Genomic DNA, 12,833 nt, shown 5'->3' with positions numbered 1-12,833 from the left:
ACTCATTAAACTATCAATTTAAACAATTAAACTTTTAAATTATTCAATTTTCAAATGGAATTTAATTTACTTTAATCTAATTATTAACCAGCTTGATGCATTACCCTATTATAAAATATAGTTTCTAATAAAAAATAAATAAAAATAAAAATAGTAGATACGTGTTGTGCGGCACAAAGTGTCATACACAAGTAGATCACATTAATAAAAAGTACTTAAATTTTCTTTGAACACAGTAGTATGGGCTGCACAACAGGACATCCCTCTCATAGCCACCAAAGGTCATTTATTTGAGGAGATTATTTGTCCCCAAATCTATTTTGACATTTGTGAATTTATTATATTGAGAGACAGAGACAGAAGAATTTAGAAACAGAAAATCTTCTGTCTTTTACACTATTGAAAATGAAGTAAAACATACAAAACCCATAAACAAATTAACTATTCAAGTCCAAGTCCAAGTCCAAGCCTACACGCGCACACATTAGTTTGCCATTAGTAGGAAAAAAGCAGCGAACCATGCCCACTCAGATGCGAATTGGATCTTCGAACAAAGAGATGACATGGTCTTTGATTATTTCCGGATGAGTATAGCCATCCACGTACTTGTAAACCACATCCGAGATGCGCGAAAGGTTGAGAACACGGATCAAGGGTTTCATTGAGATGGCAGTTGGCTTAAGCATTTCTTCATTGATATCCCTCCATGCATTCTCAATCATTTTATACAACTCCACAGTTGCCTCTTGCTTTGAAACACCATGCTGCTTCATGTAGTAGTCAAGCCCTGTAGCTACATGTCCCCTCTCTTGTTCTTCCTTCATTTGTTCAAAAAAAAAAAAAAAAAAAGTTAGCTATCAACATCATCACAAAAATAAATAAGCTCTTTAAGAATGGGATAGTCGTACATCGTGGCTCATTACTTCATCAACGAGTCGGCCAATAGTACCAGAGGCAGCCACCATTTTAGGTTTAGTTAGAATCCATTCAAATGCCTCAGTGGTAGCAACATCTGCCTCTAAGCCCATGAAGCATGATGTTGTGTGCAGTCGACCTGTGCTGGTTACTAAGGCATTCTTCATATACTCTTCAAATGATGCTACATGTCCTTCCTTGAACCACTCTGCCTCAATTTCATAACTTCTCGCTATTTCTGTGAACTGGTTAATTATAAGTCACGCACACAAAAAAAACAAAATTAATTAATCGAAATTCCATTTTGCTGATAGAATTAAAGTCTAATTATCATGAAGAAGATAAAAAAAAAATTACCCGGATTTTGTCTCAATTGATCAAGATTTATGACTCAATAGTACTAAGTACGTGGAAGAAAATCACCAAATAGGATACACGTGTCTCACAAAAGAATTTTCAACTCCACGCTTAATCTTTATCACTCATACTCTCATATAGAAAACTTATGGTCTGAACCCCCCACGAAGGGGTGGACCAATGTATAAAAGTTTGGACAAAACTTACCCGTAGTCCCCCATAATTTGTCTATTGTGTCAATTTGCCTGTATAATTTAATTGCATCAATTTTATTTTTTAATTTTTCATATTATGTCGATTTAGTTCAAATGATAAACATCCATAAAAAAATTGAATAGAAATCAAGAGCAAAATGGTCCATCCAAAAGGGAATATTATCATAAGCAAAAGGCAAATGAAAAATTCAAAGATAAAATTGACGCAATTAGAACGGAACTACGAGTGTAATTTATTCTTAAAAGTATTATTCTCTACTCTCCTCATGCCCAACCTAGGACTTGAATCCAATAATTACTGATATTTGTGAGACGAGAGAACTATATAAATACAGATTGTGCTCTGGCTTCTCTGCTCTCAAAGGTTTTTGGGCTATCTAATCTGGTTTGGTCTGTGATTGCTGTGTTATTGCTGTGTGAATGATCAGAGATGATGTTGATTTATAATGTTAATCCCTGCAGTATTCATTCTGGTGTATGAACAGAGGTGATGCTGGAAGCTTGTTCCAGCTCCATAGCTGTCTTCGGGTTTCGTTCTGTTGTTTTTTTTTCTCTGTTTGTTGGTTTCTCACCAACTAGGAGGTTGGAGCTTGTTCCAGCTCCAAGCTCCTCTTTATTGATGTCTTCCATTGTATTTTGTACGTGCATCATCAATAAAGTTTTCTTTGCCGATAAAAAATAAATAAATAAATAAAGATTAATTGTGGTCTCATAAGCAAGAATATATATATATATATACACATGACATTGAAAAAAACCATACTGCATCTTTTGAATGATGAACACCATAAGCTCTCCCTTGCTTTGCCAAGTCCCTACCTACTTCATCGTAGACGTTTAGGAGAGCTCTATAGAGTGCCTTCATGTAGTCTGGGAGCTCATCCATGGCACTCGCATCCCACCTAAGAATTAACCACTTCAAGTCATAGCATACTAATACAATCAATAATGACTAAAATTTGACAATTAAATATTGATTAATATGGGGTTTGTCCCACAAAAAATACATTTGTTTAATGAATTTCACCTTTCATGTCTCGTATCAATACATTGTCAACATATAAAATATTGGAGTATTCAAAATTTGATAAAAGAAATTTAATCACAATAACATTATTATAATTCCATTTTGGGAATTTAATTAAAGAAAGTAGGGAATACCTAATAATATTTAATGTGAAATCTTACTATAATCCTATTTTGAAACATTAGTTGATGAAACTAGGGACTGCCAATTCATAATATTTAATGAGGGGATCTAATGACAACAGTGTTTTGAAACAATAAAAGTTTGGAAAAATTAAAAAAAAAAATCTTTAAAATTTGACCATTGTAACAAAATAAATTTTAAAATTTAAATTTTATCAATTTAAATTTTATTTTTTAATTTTATTTTCAATCTAAAATACCTTTTTTTTTGTTGAGTTTAATAACTAAAATATTATTTTTTTGGTCAATTTTACTTAACGAAAAGAGACATATAGTTTAAATTAAAAAAATCAAAAAATTAAGATTTAAATTAAGAAAATAAAAAATTCAAGATGTATTTTGTGTAGAAAATCAATGTATAAAGAGAACAATACAGAGAGAATAAATGTATCTGATGATCTTATTATTGATTGATGTATTGATGTTGTATTGTGTTTATTACAAATGGTTCCTTATATAGATGTAGGTGTAGTGGATGGTGGTGGTAGGTGAGTGTAGTAGGTGAGTGTGTGGTAGGTGATGGTAAGTGTGTGGTAGGTGATGGTAAATTTTAACAGCCCCCCGCAAACTCAAGGAGGATAGAAACTAACCAACTTGAGTTTGAAGAGAGGAACAAAACAAGAAAATACATAAAAAATAAAAGAGGATAGGAGACACTGTATGGTCGTGTCAGACCATTGGTGAAGACACTGTATGGGGGTGTCATAACGTTGTAGAGGACACTGTATGGTGGTGTCATAACGGTGTAGAGGACACTGGATGGCGGTGTCATAACGATGTAGAAGACAGTTTATGGGGTCATGTCGGACCGTTGTAGCAGACAATGCTGTGACAGTTGTTGTGACAGTTTACAGAGTCTTGCTGGACCCTTGTAGAAACTAACCGGAATCAATGTCGGGACAGTTTACAGAGTCTTGTCGGACCCATAAAGGAGCTAACCGGAATCAATGTCGGGACAGTTTACAGAGTCTTGTCGGACCCATAAAGGAGCTAACCGGAATCAATGTCGGGACAGTTTACAGAGTCTTGTCGGACCCTTAAAAAGTCACACCCTCAAAAAGTGTGCCCAATTTTTCAAAAAGGCGTGCCATCAAAAGGCGTGCCCAATTCATCAAAAGGTGTGCCGGACATGATGGCGAGGCACGTGAGTGCCTTGGTTGGCGCGCCCGTTTGTCGTCTGTCGGCAAGTGGCGCGCGATGCGCGGATCGGCCCTGGCTATTTAAACCAAGGTTGAGGCAGAGGCTGAGGCAGACAAAAAACTTCTGAAAAGCCTCTGAAAAAACTCTTCGTTGTGCTGAGAGAGAGAGTCTGTAACACTCTGTTGCGAGAGATATTCTGTAACACTCTGTTGCCCAGAAAATGGCCTCGTCTTCCCGGAGTCTGCTCACTCTCTTTCCAGACCTCAACGAGTCAACAAGAGAGAAAACTGGTGCGGTGGCCAGTGAATCTCAACCAAACACCTCTGGTTTTGCTCCATTGAACTTTCCGATGCGGTCGGTGGAGCAAAAAATGACGGTGCAGTCGGATGTGGAGGCCAATCAGTATACTCTGAAGGCATGTGTGGAAAGCATGACGGCGGTCACAAACCTGTCGAACCGGCTGCAGAGTAGGACAAATGAGGTGCAGCATTTAAACTCCCAGCTGGCTCTGCTCCAACGCATGTATAAGGATGCGCGAGCAGAGATAAGCGTGCTAAGGGCAGAAAACAAGGAGCTGAAGCGGAAGGCCACCGTGATGTTCCGATTTGGAGGTCCTCCATATGCTGCAGTGGAGGAGTATGGGGGAGTGAACGTGCTCGGTGGCGTAGAAAACACGGAGGCAGCACCGTCTAGGGCCGCGCAGGACGGAGGCAAGAAGAAGAGACCGGCGGCAGAGTAGGTCGGTGGGTGGCCGTCTGCAGAAAAGAAAACAAATCTGTTGGTGTTGTGTTTTGGTTTGTTGGTTTTTTTTTTTTTTTTTGTGTAAAATTGTGATCGGGGTTGATCCCTGAGATGAATAAAATATAGTTTGGTGTGCAAAGCTATATGGTATGAATGGAATTTGAAAAAGATGAAAAAATAATGTGAAAGCAAAATAAAGAAAGAAATAATAAGAAGAAAGTTGAAATCAAAACGGCAATGGTGTTTTTTTTTTTTTTTTTTAATAATAATAATAATAATAATAATAATAATAATAATAATAATAATAATAATATATGTATAGATAGAAAAGAAAAGAAAAGAGAAAAAAGAAAAGAAATTGAATTCAATGTATATATATGTATATGTTTACATATTAAAATATAGATAGAATATATGATGATGAGATTTTGGGTGGAAAAAATGATAAATTATTTTAAGAGATAGGTTTTTTTTTTTTTTTAAATAAAAGAAAAAAAGTGGGGCGGTGGAAGATTATTATATGATGAGTGGTGTAAACGGGGAGTGTTTGGATAATATCAAACAATAAAAAGAGATATAGATATATATATATATATAAAATAAAGAAAGTGGGGGAGAGATGGAAAGTGTGAGGTTGGAGGAGAGAGAAAGAGGGTGGCGTGAGGGACATGCCCATGTGGGGCAATTGCTTTAGCAGCAGTGTCTGTTCCAACATTAATTGTCTCTGACCTGAGGCTTTAACAAATCATGATTTAGCCAAACAGATTCAACGAGGTCCAGTCAACTTTGCAGAACTTCTTTCTGAACAGTAACAGGGACCTTTACCTCCTCCAAATTGAATCTAAAAAGCTGGGAGAAGGACTAGTATACGAAGCTGTAGATGCCTCAAATGTCTTTCCCCATTTGAACTAACACCAAATCAGGTAGAGACACAAAGATGAATGACAAAGCTTGTTGCCATTCAACTTAGCAAACTACAACTGAATTGGCCACCCGATAAAGTAAGCTTCTCTGCTTTTGTAACTGCATCCAAAGGGAGAGGACCGTCGGTGGCGACGAAGAGTTCCTGCTGGTGCGTCAATCGGAAGGGGTTGTGGTGGCGGAAGACAACAGAAGCGGCTGTCATAGCGGCGGTGGTCTCGCCGGCGAGGTCCGATCCGGGGTTGTTCGGGTAGATCTTGTAAACTTGCCTTGAAGTGGGCATGTCCTCTGGCCTTTGAAGGTAACCAGATCTCTGAGCATTGTAAGTAACAATAGAGAGTATATTTACCGAACCTAGAAGAGTACACAGAGATGTTCTGACAAGAAAAAATGATAGCGGAATAAGTTGAGGTCCGGCGGGCGGCTAAGGTGAGGTTGCCGCCCGCCGGGAAGCGAAAATAGTAGGTTCTAAACCTGCTCTGATACCATGTAGAAAATCAATGTATAAAGAGAACAATACAGAGAGAATAAATGTATCTGATGATCTTATTATTGATTGATGTATTGATGTTGTATTGTGTTTATTACAAATGGTTCCTTATATAGATGTAGGTGTAGTGGATGGTGGTGGTAGGTGAGTGTAGTAGGTGAGTGTGTGGTAGGTGATGGTAAGTGTGTGGTAGGTGATGGTAGGTGATGGTAAGTGTGTGGTAGGTGATGGTAAATTTTAACATTTTGTTATAAAGATTAAACTCTAGAATTTTTTTTGTAACTTTTTCTTTATTTACTTATTTATTTTTTGTCAAGTGAAGGAAAGAAAACACAGAAATGAAGCATTTACAGCAATAATACTCGAATTTAGATTTTAACACCAAATAACGATACGTGTCAACTACTAGGCCAACTCTTTGGTCATTTTAAAATAATAATGTTATAAATACAAAAAAAAATATGTTGATGAAGAGGATAATTTCTAAAAAAAAATTAATGATGAATAAAAAGATAAAGAGATAATTATTAAAAATAAAAAAATAAAAAAATAAAAAATAAAAACTCAAAGTTTGATCCTTATGACAAAATAAATCATGAGTTATTAATTTTATTAATTTAAATCTTAATCTTTTGATTATTTTCAATCTAAACCATTAGGGATTTTCGTCAAGCAAAACTGGCAAAAAAAAATATTTTAGTCAGTAAACTCGATGTAAGTGTACATAAAATGTCTAAAATATTGTTTTTCATTAAGTTTAATGATTAAAATATTATTTTTTATTAGTTTTACTTAGCGAAAATAGTCAGATGGTTTAAATTAAAAATTAAAAATTAAAAATTAAAAAAATTAAATTTAAATTAATAAAATTAAAAACTTGAGATATTTTTTTTTTAAATACCCAAGATAAATAAATTGATTGGTATAGAAAACTGTACCTTTGGACTGCATTAGTGTAAAGTTTGAGTTCATCATAGGTACCATATGCATCATAAGTATCGTCGGTAACAGATAACAAAAGCATAATTTTGGTGAGCACCGCACGTCCAACAGAGTGTTAAGGTTCGTAATATGCAAATGTTGACCAAAAAAAGCACTCCACTGCTCTGTTCCTCGCATATGGAACTTTCGATATTAAATCCAACTCTTTCCACCACCTACATAAACAAATAAAAATTTTATTTTATTTATTTAATGTTTTTAACCAAAAAAAATAATAATCACAAAGCAAAGGATTATGCATCTAAAAATTAAGATTAATTACACTTTTCACCTTAAAGTTTGATCCAAATTTCACTTTAATCCCTATAATTCAATTTAAATAATTTTATCCTTACACTTTAAGTGGTCATTTGAGAATAGATTTTTTTAATGCCTTTTTGATTTTTTTTACTAAAATATGAGATGAAAAAAATTTAATATATGTTCAGGATGAATTTTTTTATTTTTTACGAAAAGATATGCAAAAAATAGGATGAATGAAAATGAATCTTTAACTTTTAATATTTATTAGTTTTTTAACTTTTTTAGTGACCTTTTCACCTTTAAGCTAAAATTTGATGTTCCCAAATGATCCTCTAGATCTAGTTTCAATTTGGTCCTTATAATTTTAATTTAATATAAGCCTAGACTTTAAGTTTAATTTCAATTTTTTTTGTGTCTAATTTACAATTAAGGGGGTGTCTGGAATTATCTAAATAAGTATATTATTTAATCTTTTATAAAAAAAAAGTATAAAAAAAATAGAGAGCTGATATGACCTAAAAAAATAAAATGATAAAAAAAGTATACTTTTGTAGTTGTGACGACCCTCACCTCTAATTACTACTAAACTGTGATTAAACATGATAAGTAAATTGAACAGACTGAAATTCTGAACTTAATGCATGAATATGTTGCTTGATTGCATTTTCTATCTGTTTGACTGTTAATTGATTTGTTCATGTTTTAAGTTCAAACTGCAAATTGAAAGCCTTGTCGGCGGCCGAAACTGAAATTGACTAGTGTTTTATGCTAATTAGAATTTATGTGATTTTATGGTAGGTTTAATTTAAATTTGATTTGGAATGATTAAATTAGATTAAATAATGTTAAATTACATTAGTTCAAGTTTATTACAATTTTGCCATTGAGTGGCCATTTCCTATACACTTGTTTGGGACGTAATTAGTACATTCCATACATCATTTCATCATCCTTCTTGAGACTAAAACCGTGAGCAAGAGAGGGAGAGTAGGAGAGCTTTGGTTTCAACAAGAATTACTTGGAGAATTAGAAGAATTGAAGAGTAGATTGCATTATTGACCTTCTAGACTTGAAATTGAGGACCTAAGGTAGGATATTTATCCTTTAGTTTGTGAATTCAAGTTGATTCTCGCATGGTTCGTGAGTCATTAGTGATCTAAGTCAAGAATTGGTTTAAAGAGTTGATTTGAGTACCTAAATCATGTATGCATGTACACATTGTTGAGTTTTGAGATTGATTTCATGGAAATCCCCACATGCATGTCTATATTCTAGCTATGGTCCATGAATTCATCATGTTTTTGAGTGAATTGACTCATTTGATCAAGTATTTGAAGCTTTGATTTCAATTGAACACTTGCATGTTACATACACATTATGTTCATGAAGTTTTGTTTGGATTTGTGTTTAATTGAACTACCTTTGGGCTTTGATTTTACAAATTGATCTTCAAAACATGTCATATTGTTGGTTTTCAAGTGTTTTCCAAAAAATGGGCCCAAGAGGTTGAGTTTTGAGGGGGTTGAATTCTTGGTTTGAGCTTTGGAGGCGAATATGGAAAACCCAGATTTTGCCTTCCACGCTCGAGCGAAGGATTTTACGCTCGAGCGACCATCCCTTGTTCAGAGCTCCGCTCGAGCAACGGAATGCTGGCTCGAGCGTAAATTGCAAGCTCTCAGGTTTTTGGTGCACGCAGACGCACGCTCGAGCGAGAGAACCTACGCTCGAGCGAGGACTGTGTCTCACGCTCGAGCGAGCGTCGAGCGGGCATCGAGCAGAGATTTTCAACATCCAGCACTTTTTGCATTTTCACAGACCGCTCGAGCGAGGAAGTCCACGCTCGAGCGACCCCACTGTTTTGACAAGCTTGCTCGAGCGAAGAAAGCCACGCTCGAGCGAGACCCCTGTTTTCTGAAAATTTTGAAAAGTATTTTAAAGTACATCTTTGCAATCTCATTTCATCCTAGGCATTCCTAGGCCTAGTTTAAGGCATCTTAATGAGGTTATTGATGTAGAACCACACCGAGTCAAGATAGGGACTAAGTTGTTGATTCCCAAGTGTGTAACTTAGTATGTGTTCGTTCTGTAACTGTGTAGGGTTGGCATCCGAGGACGCTTATTAACTGCCTATAGCCCAGTGCTCTGTGAGTAACAATGTTGTAAAGATATGTTCAATCATGAATATTTTCTGAACGATTTACTGTACTGCTTTCTAAAACGATATTTCTTACTGAATAAATGTTTGTCCTACTTGTGCACTGAATTCGTGGCATCCATAGCAATTTACTATTACTGTACTGTACTGTTACTGCTACTATTACAGAGACCCCTGTCGGTTCCCATGTTTGGAACCATTACTGTTTACTGTTATGATAGCCATCAACTGACTGTTCGATCTGTTAAGACCTACTATACTGTTTTGCTATTGGATGTACCACATATAACTGCTATGGTATCTAAATGACTGATATGACTGTTTAATGACTAAAATGACATTCATTCTTAACCTCTTTACACAGTTGTTATTCACTGGGCTTTAGCTTACTGTTTATATTTATATGTAGGTGTTCAGGCACCGGATCGATGCTAGGAGCGTCGGGTTAAATCCTTTTTTGCCAAGCCAACCATTGTGCCTCACCTCGAGGTTCCAAGTCTGACCGAGCTAAGGCTGTTTTAGGGTGTCTCAGTTTCACTCTTCCGTCTCTGTTTTGTAATACTGCTTAAGACTTGTACTGTACTTTGAATGTTTGTACATATGGTGTATATATGTTTTGCTATGAATGTGAATATGTTCGAAAAAGTCTTTTTGTATACAGACTGTCACAGCTCATTGGACATCTTTTATTACTATTTTGGCTTCTGCCAGCCCCTGTACTCTGTATTACTGTCTTTATTGTCAAGCAGGGCTTCGGTAATCACGGATTACTGGTCGGTAACGGTGCTAAACCTATAGGGGCGGGTTTGGGTCGTGACAGTAGTACACCCTAAACGCTCTTTGTGATTGACAAAGTGTTAGAAAGTCATGCGTTGCAACTTCTAACTTTGAAAAGATGGATCAAATTAAAATGAAACTTAAAATCAAGGGAGTACACATAATTTGAATTGAAATAATAATGACTTAAATGAAATTTAGATCAAATTATAAAGATTGAAATTTTAAGGGTTAATATACTATGGCCCATAGTCCTCGTTTGGAATTGATTTTTTTAATTGATTTTTTGACTTTTTTAACCTGAGACTTTTTTAGTTGTTTGTTATTCTTTTTTGGCTTTTTTGCTTTGGAATTGTGTGTGTGTGTGTGTTTTTTTTTTTTTTTTTTTTGTGATTTTTGTTCTTTTGTGATTTTTTTTTTTTATCATTTTGTGATTTTTTAGCCTAACATGAAAACCAAACAACTCCTAGTGAATATCACTTTTATAATTGAAAAGATTAAAATATACGAGTTCATTAAAGAATAATAACATAATATTCAATAATAGTTGAGGAGGTTTTATCATAAATAACTCAAATTGTAATCTACCCTAAAATAATTATAGATGTTTTTTCTACTTATAAAAATAATAAATAAATAAAAAAGAAACCGCACAAGAGAGATACATTAAGAATATAAATAATAATATTACCTAGAGATGTGGCACAATTCTTCCCTGTCCGACAACTGTAACTGATTGAAATCTAACTTTGCAAGCCTCAATAGAGTTTCATTCCTAGAAGCATCTTTTTCATAGAAAGAGATGAAATGCTTTGCCTCTAGTCTTGGAAAGCCCCTGTGGATTGACTGCTTGAGGGCATGCATCACTTGTTCAGGAAGATCAGAGCTTAAATGTGGTCCTCCCACCACAGACTGAAGTTGGGCTATTGTGAAAGCATGAGCCTCATCTAGAAAACCTTCTCTCCGAATCTTCAAATATGTAGCTTCATATAAGCTTAACATACCCTTTACATCATTGCTCACTGTTTCCTTGAATTCACCATTACTATATCTGAATTTGTTGAACACATCGGATTCATAAGCCATCATATTATTGCATGTCAGTAATTAGAAAGTGAATATCCATTGAGTCTAGTTAAAATTACACTATATATATGTATATATTTATCATGGCATGCTAAGCAGGGACAAAATCAAGATGTTATTACTTGAGAGGTCAAAAGAATTTTTTTTTTCACCATATACTCAAACATACATGTATGTACAATATGCTATATAATTATATATACATAGAAAAAAAAATTAAATGCCACAAGAGTAATTTCTAATAGGATGAAGAAGTTTTTTTTTTTTTTTTCCTACAAAATAGAAAGAGAATGCAAGATGAGAGAAGAATGGGATATATATCTATATATTTATACTGGGGGCCATTTTATGTGTAAAATAATATATATATATATATATATTTATATTTAAAGTTATGTAGCAAACAATGTTCTTTACAGAAACAGGAGGCCATGACTCCCCATAGTCTTCTCCTAATTCTGTCTCAGATGCTAAGTTATGTCTAGTGTCGTGATTAATTTAAATATCAGAAGATTTTAAATTTTAAATCTGACCACTTAACCTGATATATAAGAGTTATTATTTATTTTTATTTTTTTAAAGATTTTAAAGGAGTATTAATTGAATTTGACCCTTTTAAAAATATTTTGAATTTTGCCCATAAAAAAAAAATTCAATCATAAATGATTTTGGGGCTTTTGACAATGTTTGAAAGCCTTCGAGAGAAGCATATATATATATATATATATATATATATATACTTTACATATGTATATGTTAGTAATGGGCGCCCATGTGGCATGACTATTTGAATTTGAATTTGAATCTTATCCAAATAGGTTTTGAAATTGAATTCAAACCTATTTAGGATAACCACTCAGGATACAGATATTATCTCCATTACTGATATGGATAGATAATAATAACACATTATATATCTGGTATATGGGTTATGGGTGATTAAGAGAGAAACAACGTATGATCTAAGTTTTACCCATATACTGACTCTCTCCCAAAAACAACGATCAAGTCATTTGCACTGTGATTTGTGTGGGTGATATTCATTCTGTAATATCACTTCACTGCTGGGTTGGTTTATCAGATTCTGGAAGCACGTGATTTACCCACGAGATCCTTCAATTCAGACTCTGTTTATAAGGTATGACCATAATTTTTTATTCCGCTGCGTTATACTTTGTTTACATTGGTATCAGAGCGAGTTGATGGATATTTTCGTGTTTCCTTTAATCATGTATATATTTTTATATGTATATGTATACATTATATACATGAATATTTGTAGAGGAGAAAAAAATCTACTTTTATCAGATTAGGAGCATAAATATATTTTTTTATGTTCATTAATGTCTTTTTTCATGCCATAAATGGTTTTATTTTGAAAAAAGGAGTCCGGCAGGACAAAAATCGGACCAGAAAACACCCTGAAAGGCAGCGCGTGGTCGCACGCGCCACCTGACGCCGTGAGCCGTTTCCACGCGCTCCCACGCGCATCCACGCGCTCCCATGCGCTAGATGCCCTGCCGACGCGCCTGCACGCGCCCTCACGCACGCGTTAGCGGCGCTGTCCACGCGCGCGCCCTCC

At 34.8% G+C, this 12,833-nt stretch overlaps 1 pseudogene; it reads right to left on the bottom strand.

Annotated features, from left to right (window-relative positions):
* Positions 1-388: 388 nt before the first annotated feature.
* On the bottom strand, positions 389-11,251 carry LOC114301987 (valerianol synthase TPS8-like; annotated as a pseudogene).
* Positions 11,252-12,833: the final 1,582 nt, after the last annotated feature.

The sequence above is a fragment of the Camellia sinensis genome, chromosome 13, assembly GCF_055761805.1.
Source record: "Camellia sinensis isolate YWXY chromosome 13, ASM5576180v1, whole genome shotgun sequence".
NCBI classification, from domain to species: domain Eukaryota; kingdom Viridiplantae; phylum Streptophyta; class Magnoliopsida; order Ericales; family Theaceae; genus Camellia; species Camellia sinensis.
This window is presented reverse-complemented; position numbering and strand designations above follow the sequence as displayed.